A 14,524-nucleotide genomic window follows, 5' to 3' on the forward strand; every position below is an offset into this window, starting at 1 on the left:
TTTTTCTTCCAACCCGTTTATCCAATTTAAGATCCGTTTGCACCGTTGCGTTCGTCTCGGCGGGAGCTTCAAAACTAGATCCGTTGTTGCTATGTTTTGATGATTTTTTTTTGCATCGCATCAGTTACCATATTAATATCGAACAACTATCACAATAATTATACATGGCTGCCGGATAAGTTTTTACGTGTCTTTTAAACATTGCATTAATATGCACAACTACACTATGTGTGTGATATTATTTTTCTTTCACACCAATTCCAGGTTATAGTAATATGGTTGCCAGATTAGCAAATGACATACTATAATAATTGTACATGGTTATTGGATAAAATTTCACTCATCTATAAATATTGCAATGATATGCGCAGCTAATGAACGGTGTTCAAGTGTCTCTAAGAGCTAAGGGATGATATCATTCCACACAAATTCTTTACATTGATGTAGAATGACATACATGAACCGAACAACCAACTTATTATAATCTGGCAACTAAGTAGTGAATAATTTGGTAAGTTGGTGATAACAATCTGGCAATTACTAACAGAAAAAAAAAGTTCTCAAAACATACTAACATGGGATCTCGTTTTGAAGATCTCGTCGCAACTAAGCCTACGGTGAAAACAGATTGTCGAACGGATCAACGGTTTGAGAGATAATGGTTTTTAAATTTACATATTGGAAGGAATCTTGATGACGTAATCGCTACATGCATGTATATTAGATAGGTAGAATCCGCCGCACGGATCACCCTTTCATGCGGCGCCGCCGTGTAGTGCCGTCCTTTTATTAATTAGAAAGAGGGTGAAAATTGTTCAATTAATTAATGAAAAACTCGGGTTAATTTATCAGAAACTTTCACAGTGGCTGTCGTGGAACCTTTAGGGTGTGTTTGGTGGACCGGGTGAGCTCAGAATCACTTTCTCACCTGAACACTGCCCGCTTCAGACTAGTTGTGGTGAGATTTTGTTGTCTGTTTGGTAGGTCGTAGCCATTGAAACATGCTGTCCAGAGATTGTGTTTGGTTTGACTTCCCATGTGGGCACTGCCCACCTCCAACTATTTTACAAAAAGAACCTTGAAAAGAAATGGAAAAAGCAATCGGGTCCTTAGCTCAGCTTTACCACTCCATGGAGGTCTGGGCGTGCGGGAAGAATTTCGCCGGCAGCGCTAGGCGGCGGCGCTGGGTCTTAGGAGCGCGTCGGCCGGCAGAACTGATGTACTACTGGCAGCTCTCGCTGTAAGATTCGCTGAAGAATTCTTCATCCTGGAGGAGACGTACAGAGCAATGGAGGTTTCAATGGATACAAAGCCGCGGCCTCGTGTGGCTGCTGCGGCGTCGGCGTCGTCCCTACGGAGGCAGAGGAGGGCTCCCGTCGGCAGAGGATGGCGCGTTGAGGGAGAGACGGCGAGGGGGAGGCAGAGACGTAGCGGGAGGAGGACCCGTGGTTGGACGAGGAGCTCGGTGAAGGAGCACGTCCCCGTGGTGCTCTAGGCGCCGCCTCGTCCCCGTGCCGCTCCAGGCGGAGGAGGTTGCCGGCGCGTCTAGGTGTGGAGGAGGAGGAGGAGGCGGCGGTAGCGCTCCAGGCGGAGGAGGTCGCCGGCACGTAGCGGGAGGAGCCCGTGGTCGGCAAGGAGCTAGGACAGTGGAGGTCGGGCAGGATTGGGGGAAATGAGCCGAGGGGGTGGGGGTCTGGGCCTCTGGCGGTCGCGCGCGGGGCCAGGTACAGTGTTTTGCGGGGCGAGGTCAGCCCGGCTGACCTGCGAAGCTCGATTCGAGCTTCCCAACCCAGCCTGGCTGAGAGCCCTTTTTCGGGTGAGTTCGGCAGTGCTGAGAAGGACCGACCCGGGCTACCAATCAACAATTAGACTGTTCAGTCGAGCTGAGGTGAGATTTTCTGAGCTCACCCGGCCTACCAAACACACCCTTACAACCCCATGAGTCCATGACCATGCCTGGCCATCATCCGGGCTAGGCCGGGCCAAGAAAAGCCTAGTGTAAAAAAAATTAGGCCTAGGCTTGGCCTAGTCAAAAAGCCCGGTGGGTCGTCGAGCAAGATCTCTTTGTTCAAATGCCGACAACATGGGAACTACGATTTCGAAGGTGGGTTATGAAGCTGAAATATGCAAGCCTGACGTCGTGAGGATCAACGAACCAGACCACAATGGCCTCGAGGACATGTTGAAGAGTCGTCTACCACAACCTAGTCACGCCCCGACATCGTTGGACTTCATAGCCATTGTCAAGCAAGCCCATAGAACAAGCACCCTCGTCTTCCGCCGAAATATAACTGCAAGAGAAGAATTCAAGACAAGGGCAAGACATGTTCATATATTGAGCCATGGTCGATCAACGCGCTTGTAGCATCCAATCAAGTGAACAATTTTTTATGTATCTCAATAGATTGTGACATAGCATGACAAATACCAAATGATCACTCATGGTGAATCCCAGTTATGGTCATGCATGCCTTCATCTTTAGGTTGAGTCCGTATGATTGTTATCTCGATCTCCTACTTGCAAAGTTGAGTATTTTGTTTGAATGTCTTGAAGAAATGAGTATGAAGTAAATAATTCACTATTGACTTCAAGACATCATCTTAATGAGGATATAGAGCTTGTTTTTATCTTTAAAACAAGCTTAAGTTCATCAAATAAAGAGTTTGTATAAAACTTAAACGTGTTTTTGATGTCGGAGGTTTTGCCTTTTTTGTAATGAGATCATACCTTTTTATTTGTGGCATTATCATCATGTTGATCTTTGATAATTCTATGCCTGAAGAACTAGAGCTTGTTTTTAGCTTTTAAACAAGCCCGAGTCCATCAAAGCAATTTTTGCGTGATAAAGATAATGCGCTTTTTATGAAGGCTCTAGTTATTGTTTTTGAGACCGTGGTTACTCCACCCTACATGTACCGCACTTTTCTCAAAATCTCGCACAAATGTCCGCAATTTTATTATATGTCTCCAACATGTAGTTTTCCACTTGACCTATAAGAGGGTTCTTCTTCGCGAAAGGTTTTGTAGTTTTTTGGACACGATTTTCTCCACCATTGTCGAACTTCAAAAGCTTGATTCTTCTATGTCCCTCCAATTTTTTTTTAGGAAAAGGGGACATGAGGTCTTATCTACATTTCCACCAATCAAGTTCTCTTCTATGTGAAGGCACGTTGTTGGATCAAGATCTTGGAATCATTTTTTGACTCTTCCATTATTCTTCATCTCCATTCCTTCATTGCATTTGTTACTTTGACGGTATTTGGGAGAGAATGATTTGATCATTTATAATGTTCTTAGTTTGCATTTGGTGCCTTGATTTGAGCTCTCCAGGTGTTATTCGAGTGAGAGCTCATGATCTTGTTACTCTTGGAGGGTGCTCCTCTTAGACGATCTGGTGGTTGATGCCTTGATGACCTTTTCATGGAAGATCATGAAGATGCCTGGGATTCCCCTAGTAGGATTGTGAAATCGTTGTGGAACCTGCCTTCTCCGAAATGGAGGTGAAGCTAGCCGCAGTCCCACAAAACATGGGTCTTTCTATCATTTGTGTTGTTTGCTACGTCTCATGAAACTATGAGATTCCATTTGCTCAAAATAATAATCGCAGTCTACTCATATCATTTTTGTGGGGGCAAAATGATATCTCACAGCAAGACATGGATGAAGGTGGGACTGTGTCTTGTAAATGGAAACACAAATTATGATTTAGAATGGATAACTTTGATTCCATGTTGCAACTCATTCATGTTTCAATCTTGCCCTTTTTTCTTCCATAACTAGCATGGTGGCCCATGTAGATGTGACAACATCATTTTATTGTACCAAAAGCGTAGAGTATTGCTATATGTGTTAGGCAAATATGTTTCCTCCTACTTACTTTTGGGATTTGTGTATGGCAAATAAAAAAATTGTCATACACGTACCATTCAAGATTTATATATAAAGATGCAAGAACAAATTGAATTTAACTCACCGAGTAATTTACGTCAGGCTCGGTGAAGATTTTGAACGCAGCGATCCTCACACACGTAGGCGTATCCCTCCTAGGCGCGAGGACATATCTCCTATTTGCTTCAAGAATCGAAAGCGGCAATTCCTCTTCCGATATCCATGCACACATCGATCCAATCCGTCAGCGGTCCGCCATCCAGGGCGTCACGCTAATGACGAGAGTGGTACATCCTCACGACGCTTATGTGTAGGGAAAAACCCGCACACGGCGAGTGTGGTGCATCCGTTCGTTCCATAGTTCTTGCCGTGAGTGTAGTTCAAAATTGAAACTAAAAACCGAGTAGAAGAGTGTTTTCCTTTATTGGTTCAAATATTCTCCTAAAGGAGACCCATTTCACGGTTGGATTCATGGCAAACTCTAGCAAGAGCTGACTTTCACGGAGTACAAACAAGATTGAAGTAGAGCTGTAGAACAAACCTCTTCCATATTCAAAAAAAAAAACTCTTCCTGTTAATTTCCTCCGTCGGTCGTAATAATCTACACTACTTAAAAAGGAGGAACATGTTCCTTATTCTGTCATCATCCCGCTACGTCAACTCTTTCGTCGTCGTCTCCCGTTGCGACCGCGCCAAACATGGGCCAGGCCAACATGGGCCGCTCCAACACCGCACTAGATCGCACCCTTCTACGTGCCCCGCTACGTTTCCGCCCGCCCCCTCGATGTAGCCCCAATCTATCCCTCCCCTTCCATGCCGCCAGATCTGCAGACTGCAGGTTCATCGTCGAGCTTGGCGGCACCTCTCGCATGGAGGAACCCCGAAGTCGGCAAGGAGGCCCCGACCGTCCATGCGCCGTCTTTCTGCAGCAACGGGTCTCGCCTCCGTCTCACCCCGAAGTCGGCAAGGGAGTCAACATCCCCTCTCCGAAACCCTCTCATTTTCCTCTCCATCTCTCCACTCGTGGTGCGGCGACATCAGATGCAACGCGCGGCCGGAGAAAGGGAAACTGCATACCCTGGTATCTCCTCGCTCCTCTCTCTCTCCCTACTTTACCATCTCCCTGTCCTGATGTGCCTCTCCTCTATCCCTTGCAACGGCACGCCGACGGATTTTGCTGCATTGCGGACCGACGACGAACGGGGACATGGCTGCGGTGGAAGACTTAGGAAAGGGGTGGCGGTGGCCTGACCTCCCTCACGCCAATTGCAGGAGCACGATCAGGAGAACAATTTGGGCATCAGTCGGAGTGGAGGACGGAGGTCAAGATGAACGCGAAGACCTCCGGATGAAAGGAGTAATGAGGAGGAATGGGGCAGAGGCCAAGACCCGGCCATGCTGATCCCCTCTTCAAATTTATCATCCGGAGGATGTGCTTCATCAAGTTCTCCTTCACGCTCACTGGAAGACCAGGCCATGCTCATCCCTTCTTCAAATTTTATCATCCGGAGGATGTGCCTCATCAAGTTCTCCTTCACGCTCACTGGAAGACCTGGCCATGCTCATCCCTTCTTCAAATTTATCATCCGGAGGATGTGCCTCATCAAGTTCTCCTTCACGCCCACTGGAAAACCACACTGCTTCGATGGATGGTAACACCTTCATAGCTACGACTTGTTATATGCGAGTGGCCAAGGATGGAAGCTGAGCCTCTGAGGAACTGCCTGTGGTGGCAAGGGTATCATGGTATGGTATGATTTTTAATAATTGTTTCCTACTGTATAAACACCTGCAAGATGTTTGTAAAAATTCCTTGACAGACTATAGTTAAGACTAAATGTGTAAACATCCTTTCAGAATGAATAAAAAACTGGTAGCTTGCATTTCTCAAGTACCCTAATTTTGAATTGCTTCAATGGAATATAAAACTGGTATTTTGCAGTTCTCAAGTACCCTAATTTTAGGCTACTGGCTACTTAAGTGAAATAACATACTGTTGCAATCCTTCCTGCAGAAAAAAATGCTTCAACTCTAATCTAGATGCAAATAACCAGAGCCTTGCGGAGAAAGAGAAGACTATGCCACCCCTAGATTTAATGTATGATACAAAGATTGTACTCAGGTTCCCTAGATTTATTTTCATAGTTCTCGTTACATGTGATGCTCTGTATCTTCATTTCAGCCAAGTAATTTTAGCAGTTTGGATAATTTATTCCTGAACAATCTGGTTGAAAGATAGTTGAAACGAATAAAAGTATAACAGAGATAAATAAACACATATATTGTTATTATTAAGCAGAGACCAAGATATCGAAACCAAAAAATAGCTAGCAGACCAAACACCATGTATCAGTTAGCTAATAAGTTCTTTGAAGAAACATGATTTATGTTTAGTAATGTTGTTAATATGATTTTTATTTAAGATATATTGTTGTAGAGTAAAGCACATGGAAATCTAATTTTTCCCACATATTTATTTTGACCAGTAATATTTTGATGCTCAAATCTGGTATTGTAGATTGTGCTTGAGCTTTCAGCCTTTACACATTACTACAGTTCATACACTGAGCTATTTGGTTTTATCATGTTTCCTGCTGGTTGTGTGTTGGTTATTTTTATAGATGTATGCAAGTTGTTCTTTCTAATGGAAATCACTACGCTTAATGTCTTTGATGCAAGTTGATGGGATGTATTTTCAAAGCGGTGAAGCAGGCCTGTAAATTTACCAAAGAACATCTTCTTGATAATGGAACAACTCGTAAGTACTAAGGATACTTGGACAATTTCTATCATGTAGATTCTCTGCATGTATATCCTTTTGGGGATTGATCAAGGATGTGTTGGGTCGGAATATATGCTGCTGGTTGTTTTATTATTCCCGATTCCTCTGTTGGATGGATTCAACTGAAGATTAGTTGTTGCTCTGCTTCAACAATGCTATCTTTCTAGGAAGTGGTAACTTTTAAACCGCGATTGTCTGTACTCAGAGAGTATTTGGTACTTGGTGTACTTTTATGTCATGGAGTCTCATCATGGTTGTAAAAAAGTGGACTTGCTTATGGAGAAGTGAACTAGCCAAATCTGATTGATCCATCACTAGATGGGATGTTATGCAAAAAATTACCTCTTTAGATATGGAGGCTCCAGTAAGAGCTGTATTGCTTCAAGGGTTTGTAATCTTGACTCCACTTCATCCACACTGATTCCAACAGTTCATTTTCTTGGATGGTAGTTTTTGAAGCTTCATCTAATACTTTCACCTGCCAGGATTTGTTATTAAATAGTAATATCATAATATATAAGTAGAACTGTGCACATGCTAGAGATGAAAAGATTGAAGGTCCAAATCTGATAGGTTCGAAACCAGTGATGAAAATCTGATAGGTTCAAAATCAGTGATGAAAATCAAATGATAGTAACTACTCTTTCTCTCTAGGCCTAGGGGCTTTATTTTCTGGTTCACAAATAAATTGTCTAACATTAAACGGGTTGGAATATGATAGTTCTTTGTACGTGGAAGCATGATCTGCTAATCCCAATACCAAAACTGGAGATGCACATTCTGTAGGTGTTGTGTAGTAGTATGCACTTGCTGCTCAGTTCAAGTTCAAGTTAAAATTTCTCATTACAGCAGTTGAAATCTCTAAGGCAATCAGATGTTCTCATTCCAGCATTCATCATTTTCAGAATCACATTATCTTCTCTCCACTTTGCCCATTCCAGTAGATTGGTAGACTCTTAGACATAGATTGGAACGATCACGGTGATGAACAAGTGTTTCTGCTTGGAGTACATGCATACTTAAAGCCATCTGCAGACCCTGATAGTGACCATGGAGTTTCAAAAGCTGATATATGTGTCAATTCTTGCCTTATGAGATGCATCAGCCTTCCAATATCCATGGAAACCTTTTTCAGGATCACTGATTCTCAGGTACATTACTATATATTCATTTATCTTTGTGCGTAGCATGCATCAGATTTACTATTTGATCTCTTAGAGAAAGCAGAACAGGTGCCTCCACCATGGTACGTATAGCATGCTTCAGACATGTGTAAGGCGATGTCGAGATTTTTTTCTGTTTTATATCTTAATGGGGTTTGAGCTGTGAGCATCTCTGAATTGCCAAGGCCTTTATAGTAAAAATTTGGATGAGGTGAACTGCCTAGATTAATCTGCTCTATTGAATAGGTTGAGTGTTTTCTATTTTGTCATTATTAGCGTAATTACATTTTTTTCTCTTGCATTGTGCAAGTCATATATTTATTCTAAACTAAGGCACTATGCCTGCATCGAGGAAGTATCCTTCTTTGGACTGGCAATATGTAAATTGTCTTGATAAGGAGTGTCCTTCTGGCTATGCAGAAAGAAAGACTCGTTGCAGAAATATGTTTGTCTCATGGCATTATATTTGCTGAACATCCGGTTCCACTAGCATGCAGGGGTGTTAATACAGGATGTGCATCTTATACTAAGGGATCTTTGCAAAAGCTCACTCACAACACTGACTAAAATAGGCTGCTCTGCTGCCCCCAACGTGGATAAAGCCCCATGCCTTTTGTTTCTTCTTTACATGTCTTAAACAATAGATGTGGATTCCAATATTAGAGCACTATACAAGGCTAAATCAAGAGGACTTTCATTTTTGATGTGTGGTATCAAGATCTATCCATATTAGGGTGTGGCAGAGTTGCAAGGAGCGATTCATATAATCACCAGTATAATCATTTTGTCTTGTCAGTTAGAAATTTTCTGATATAGATACTATAATTGGTTCTGTGGCCACCAGTATAATCCTTTGCCCTGTCGTGCTTAATATAAATCTTTCCTATCAATTAGCCTCTATTATGGAATTGAAGTGCACAACTCAGTAGTTGTCGGTTGGGTATGGCCCTCCTTGAGCTCATCGCTGGTGGATATGACCAAAGGAGAAAAGTTTTTCGTGCATACCCATCAGAGCAATAACTTTAGTTGTATGATAAATAGTGAAAATGAAGTTTAACACTGTATTTATAATTCTTCTACTGAAATTATTCTTGTTCGTAGTGATAAAGCTCTACATTCATGAAACTGCATTTTAGGTTCATGGATCTTTTGGGATATGAATCTCTGATGAAGCTCTATGGGTACGAAAATTGTATCAGCCTACGTTGGTCGTGAATCTCTCTGATGTTGAATAAATTTCATGATTTATGTAGTAATATAGGTGATCTGTTCATAAACTGAGCTTTAGACTCAAGGTGAAAAGGCTTTCACAGGACATTGCGTTTCGTCAAGGTTTCTTCAGAATGATATTGTGATGCATTAACTTTTTAGTACCAATATCACTGGTGCCGACAAGTCACAAATGTGCTTAATAGTACCAATTTGCGTTTTTGGGTCTGAAAATCCCTTCAAGATCTTGAATGTCATATTGAGTTTACTTTTCTTACTTCATGTTGTACTGTAGAACATCTAGATAGATATATAATGTTTGCTTAAATCATATGAATGTGTAGAAAGACTGAGCACCACGAGAAATAGAGGTTGTGGCCTAGCCAAATGTACAGCGTGTTGCACCGGTGGTCAAGCAGACGTGACCACGAGAAACAGAGCATACCTCTGTTACAGATTAGACGAAGTCTGTTGGAAGAAGATACAAAGGTGACATCTTTGACCAGCATAATTTATGGTCTTTTTTGCATCAAACAAAAATTGTATTCACAAGTAGAGTTTTTGTGAGAAGTTATCTTTTTTCTCACTTGTTAAGTTTTATTTACACCTGAATATGTAAATATTGCAATCTACCTTCAGGCAGCGCATCCTTGCGTCTGCCAGCTTACCCCAGAAACAAAAAGGAGTGAGAAAATTTACTTATGGCCCTCATGTAATAGTCTATGGGTGGCCCTTATGATGTCATGAGAAAATTTACTTATTTGTTGATCTTGAGTTCATTCTATTTTATCTATTTAGTAGTTTTGGTTCAAAGCTTTATTCCTCTATTATTTCAGGGACAATTTCTCTATTAGCCTATTTAGTCATACAATTAAATTTATTTACAATACAAATTGTAATGAATGTATTAGTTTCGTAGATTAACTTTATGATCTAGGTAAAAGCTTAGCGTGTTGTATATAATCTATTTTTTACAAATTTAGCGTGAGTCGATTTTACAATGATTTGTATAACCACTTTTCATGATAATCACTACGTGTCCAAAGAGTAATGCATTGATAGACCAGCTTCCAGATTTTATAGGTAAAAGTGTAGCGTGTGATTTGTACTCACATACTAAAGCCTTAGAACAATTGCGATAGCAGTTCTCATTACATGTTACTATTGTGTATCTACACAAGAATCTTGCTTCAAAAAGAGGAACATGATGGATGTCTTCTATCTTTTAATTTTACCCACAAGTGCTTTTGCAAACCTGATAGGTATCTTGGCTCGAGCATTCGAAATCAGCCTTAACGGTGGATGGTGGCTGAATGCAGGAGTGAGAAGATGTCGGAGTGGCGAGGCCGGTGAGGCTAGCGTTGGTGCCCTGGAGCGCATGCAAAAGCTTATCGGAGTAGGAGGTAAGCATCATGAAAGTTAATGAACATGACGTACTGTAGCTTCTTCTCTCCTAGAGCTTCATGTTTGACTGAATGCTTATATGAGTTAGTCACGTTCGACCCCATTGAATTAACACATACCTCAGTATATCATCTTATGGTTTACCTTGGAGTGTATTGCCATCACTGGTTACATGAAGAACTACAAGTGCAACTTTATTTGCTATCACTTGGATATATCTATGTATATAAAGTTTCAGATACATATTGCAATGTCAAAATGGCTAATCGATTTGGGTACCATCTACTATTTATCACTGCTACAAATTGTTAAGCAAATGCGATTAGCAGCGAGGAACCAAGCATATGTCTACTGTTGTATGTATGCTTTATCAAGAACGCTCACTTTTCTGTACTATAAACCTAATATTGCTAATTTAGTTGTGGTTAATGCCATCTAATATATTGTGACCACTATATTGCTCTCTCCATATATTGCTCTCTCCTCCATCCAAGGTAAATCCTTGGCTTCAGATTTTCCTATAGTGACTACTGTTGAAAATTTGCTTTCTCGGGATTTCTGAAATTTAAGAACTCGGATTAGTCTTTCTCGGGATTTCTGAAATTTGTAGTTAGTTGTTTTGAAATATATGCTATTTCTGAACCATTGTACGATGAATCGATATACTGCAAAATATATGCTATTCTGCTTGTACTGTAATTTCTCCAAAGTTACTGAATTTTTCATTGTAGTGAACTCTCCTGCTACCTATATTTCACATAAATGAGGGCTTTGAAATTTCAATAGAGCAAGGGAAGGAGAAGGGATTTCTTTAGAAAAGAGAAAAGGAGGGAACAAAGATTTGGAAACACAGGATAGGATCTTGATTTTGTTCGTTTAAACAGAAAATTGAAAGAAAAAGGGAACAAAAAGTTTTTGGCATCCGCAAAAAGTGCAGGAAAACTTTACCAAATGTAGTCTTGCATATCATGTATATATATGTTACTTGATATCTCTATGAATGCACATTATTACTTTATGTTATCCCATAGGGGATAAAATTTACCCTCTTTATCAAAAGTAAGGTTCAATTCAGCATTAGGACATGGTGAACTGAATGGCTAACTCCACGGATTGATCTTCGGTACCTTTGTTGTGACAGTTAAATTTATACGCATTGCTGGTTGTATAGGCTTTTGCAATCCCGATTGGGTGATGTAGTTCAGGTAGTTGGTACTCTACCCAATTAAGAATGAGGTAGAAGGGAAAACAATGCTTCATTTAGACCGAGGGAAAAACTACGACCAGTATCTCGGTGTAATTTGGTACTGTCATTCATGCCAAATTCGTGGGAAAAACAAGATGTTTCGCATCCCGCAAGAGTACATTCGGTATACGGACATTGAAATATTCTGGCCACACATTGCATAGTAGTATAGCAACTAATTGTGTGACTTGTTGCTTACTCGTGCGGGGTCCGCATGGGTCGGGCATCACCGGACGAGTACACCGTGTCCTTCCAAACCGAGTGACCTTGAGAAACCAATCCGTGGGTATGCGGAAAAGCTGGGGGATGAGATCATTGATCCTTGCACGAGGACTACGTCCGATTCGCTTGGTGAAGCTTACAACTTGTACTACTTGTACTTTGAGGAACATGGTTTCAGAATTAGATACGGGAAGAGCCGTCTAAATGCAGAGAAGACAAAATACATGCAAGAAATTATGTGCAGATGCTCGGTAAGTGTAGAACAATATAACATGCGGAAACTGATTGTGATATGGCTCGGTGGTGGCCTCCTAGGAGGCTTGTATATTTGAACTCTACCTTTTCAATGCAATGAAACGCAATAGTCTATTGCGTTTTCTCGAAAAAACTGATTGTGATATGGTTCCGTCTCGGATGGGTCTATGCATCAAACTGACAAAGTAATTGTTGTGTTGCTCTTTTAATTTTCTGAAGGGCAAATCAACAGGAGAGAATACTAAATTGTGTTGGTGTGAGTGCCCTGCGATGGCACAGAGTCAAGCATAGACATGTACAAAGGGACAGAGAATTGTGGTGAAAAGGTATTTTGGCCATCACACAAGTACATAGACATGTACACTAGGGACCTTGTCCATCAGCTCCGGGACAGCAACATATATCAATTGGGAAAGTGGACAACACAATTACAACATTCTTTGACAGTGTTTTTGAAATTGAAGGTGAAGAGGAGATGTTGAGCAATTGAAGAAATTCTTGGAGGATCTAGAGATAGTTTCATGCAGCGGCCTAAGGAGATTTTGTTATAAATGAATGTTTTTTCAGTTGGTGTCATGACTTGTGATAACCAATGATTTTAAATTAACACGAGAGATATTTATATAAGTAGTATTGGTTTCTTTGATAATTATATTTTATGATACCTTTAATTTATTTTTTCATAAGTTTATTATGAACTATATATGTGCATTAGGAAATAAAATTTGAGTACCCGTGGCAACGCACGGGCATTTTAACTAGTCCCCCAAAAAAAAGCCGTCAGGAATTGGTCGACTGTAATATGGACAACCGAACAAGAATGGAACACGCCGGGAAAACAAAACCTGTTCCGGCCAGCGACCGCGCGGCCGTACCGGCAGCGCATGCCACTCGCGAACACGCACGGAGAAATCCAAGAAAAAAACAGACATGCACCGTACGTAACTACCTACGCGCTCTGCGCCTCCAAGAATGCGTTGAACTCCGCCCTGGCCATCGCCAGGCGCGGCGTGATGCACGGCGAGGTCGGGCACGACGCCGGCGGCGCGGCTGCCGTCGAGAACCTCACGTGCCGCTGCGACGCCGACGACATCCTGGGGGCCGACGACTCCTGGCGCTGCGACGCGGACGCCGACTTCTTCAGGATGCCCCTCGGCTCGCCCTCGAGCGCGAACGCCATCTTGACGGGCGCCGCCGACTCCAGCCGCCGCGACTCCGACTCCGACGCCGACTTCTTCAGGACCCCCTCGCCTCGCCATCGAACACGAACGCCATCTTGATCGGCAAGTCCGTGTCGTCGGCGCAGCTGATCTTGGCCACCTCCATCGCGAAGTCCGTGTCGACGTGCGGCGCCGAGGTGGGCAGCGGCGGCGGCGGCGGGCTCCACGACCCGCACTCGAACCTCTCCATGGACGCCATCCGCGACACGCTGCTCCGCCGCCTCGCCCCGGAGTGCTGCCTCTGTATGCTCGACACGACGGCCGCCGCGGAGGGGGAGCCCCGCTTCTTCTTGTTGAAGCCCGGGATGAACATGCACAGCACGCCGCACTTGAAGCCGTGGGCCTCCGCGTCGGTCTCGAACTCGAAGTGGGGGTACTCGTCGTCGTGCGGCGCCATGGTCCTCCCTCGGCGCGGGACGCGCTCCCGGAGAGCGTGGCGGGCGCCGCGGACGGCGAGGTGACGTAGTGGGCGAGCGCGGCGGAGTGCTGCCGCGCGAGGGAGCTCGGGGCGATGACCGTGGCGAGGCTGGGCTCTTCCCGCTTCGCACCGGCGGCCGTGGACGGGGGAGGAGGACGCGGAGCACGGGAGGGCCGGCGCCGACGAACGTGGGTCGGCGGAGCGGCGGTAGGAGTGGGGACGGGTGCGCCACCAGCTCCGTCATCACCGACGGCGCCGAGAGCGGGGAGTCCGGGTCGGCGACCATGCCCAGGTGCCGCAGCGAGACGGGGTCCACGGGGATCTGCCGCTCGTTGTCCATGGACGGCGACGCCGGGCTCTCCTGCAGCCGGTCGTAGTGCCTCCGTTGGCACCGCCGTTCTCACGGCTGGAGCGGAGACGGGCAATGGCGCTTCCTCGCCGGCGGACTGCATGGTGGTCTGCGCGCGTATGGCCTAACCACTACGGTGGTGCATGGGCTGCACGAACTGAACTGCTGATGCTACAATACATACGCGCGGGATGGCTTATAAAGCAAAGGGAAAACAATGAATTCGTCGTAGTGCAGGATGGAATCTGCCTCGTACGCCCGCGCTACTACAACTGCCGCCGCTATCTGCTCCGCTCCCGGCGCTACGACAACCGAGATGGGCGGTCGGTCCTGCCCGCGCGCGCGGAGGAGAGGTGACTGGAGACCG

General features: G+C 44.0%; 1 pseudogene; it reads right to left on the minus strand.

Moving 5' to 3' along the window:
- Window positions 1-13,119: 13,119 nt before the first annotated feature.
- Window positions 13,120-14,260, minus strand: LOC124658997 (annotated as a pseudogene).
- Window positions 14,261-14,524: the final 264 nt, after the last annotated feature.

This window comes from Lolium rigidum, chromosome 1, assembly GCF_022539505.1.
Source record: "Lolium rigidum isolate FL_2022 chromosome 1, APGP_CSIRO_Lrig_0.1, whole genome shotgun sequence".
Lineage (NCBI taxonomy): Eukaryota > Viridiplantae > Streptophyta > Magnoliopsida > Poales > Poaceae > Lolium > Lolium rigidum.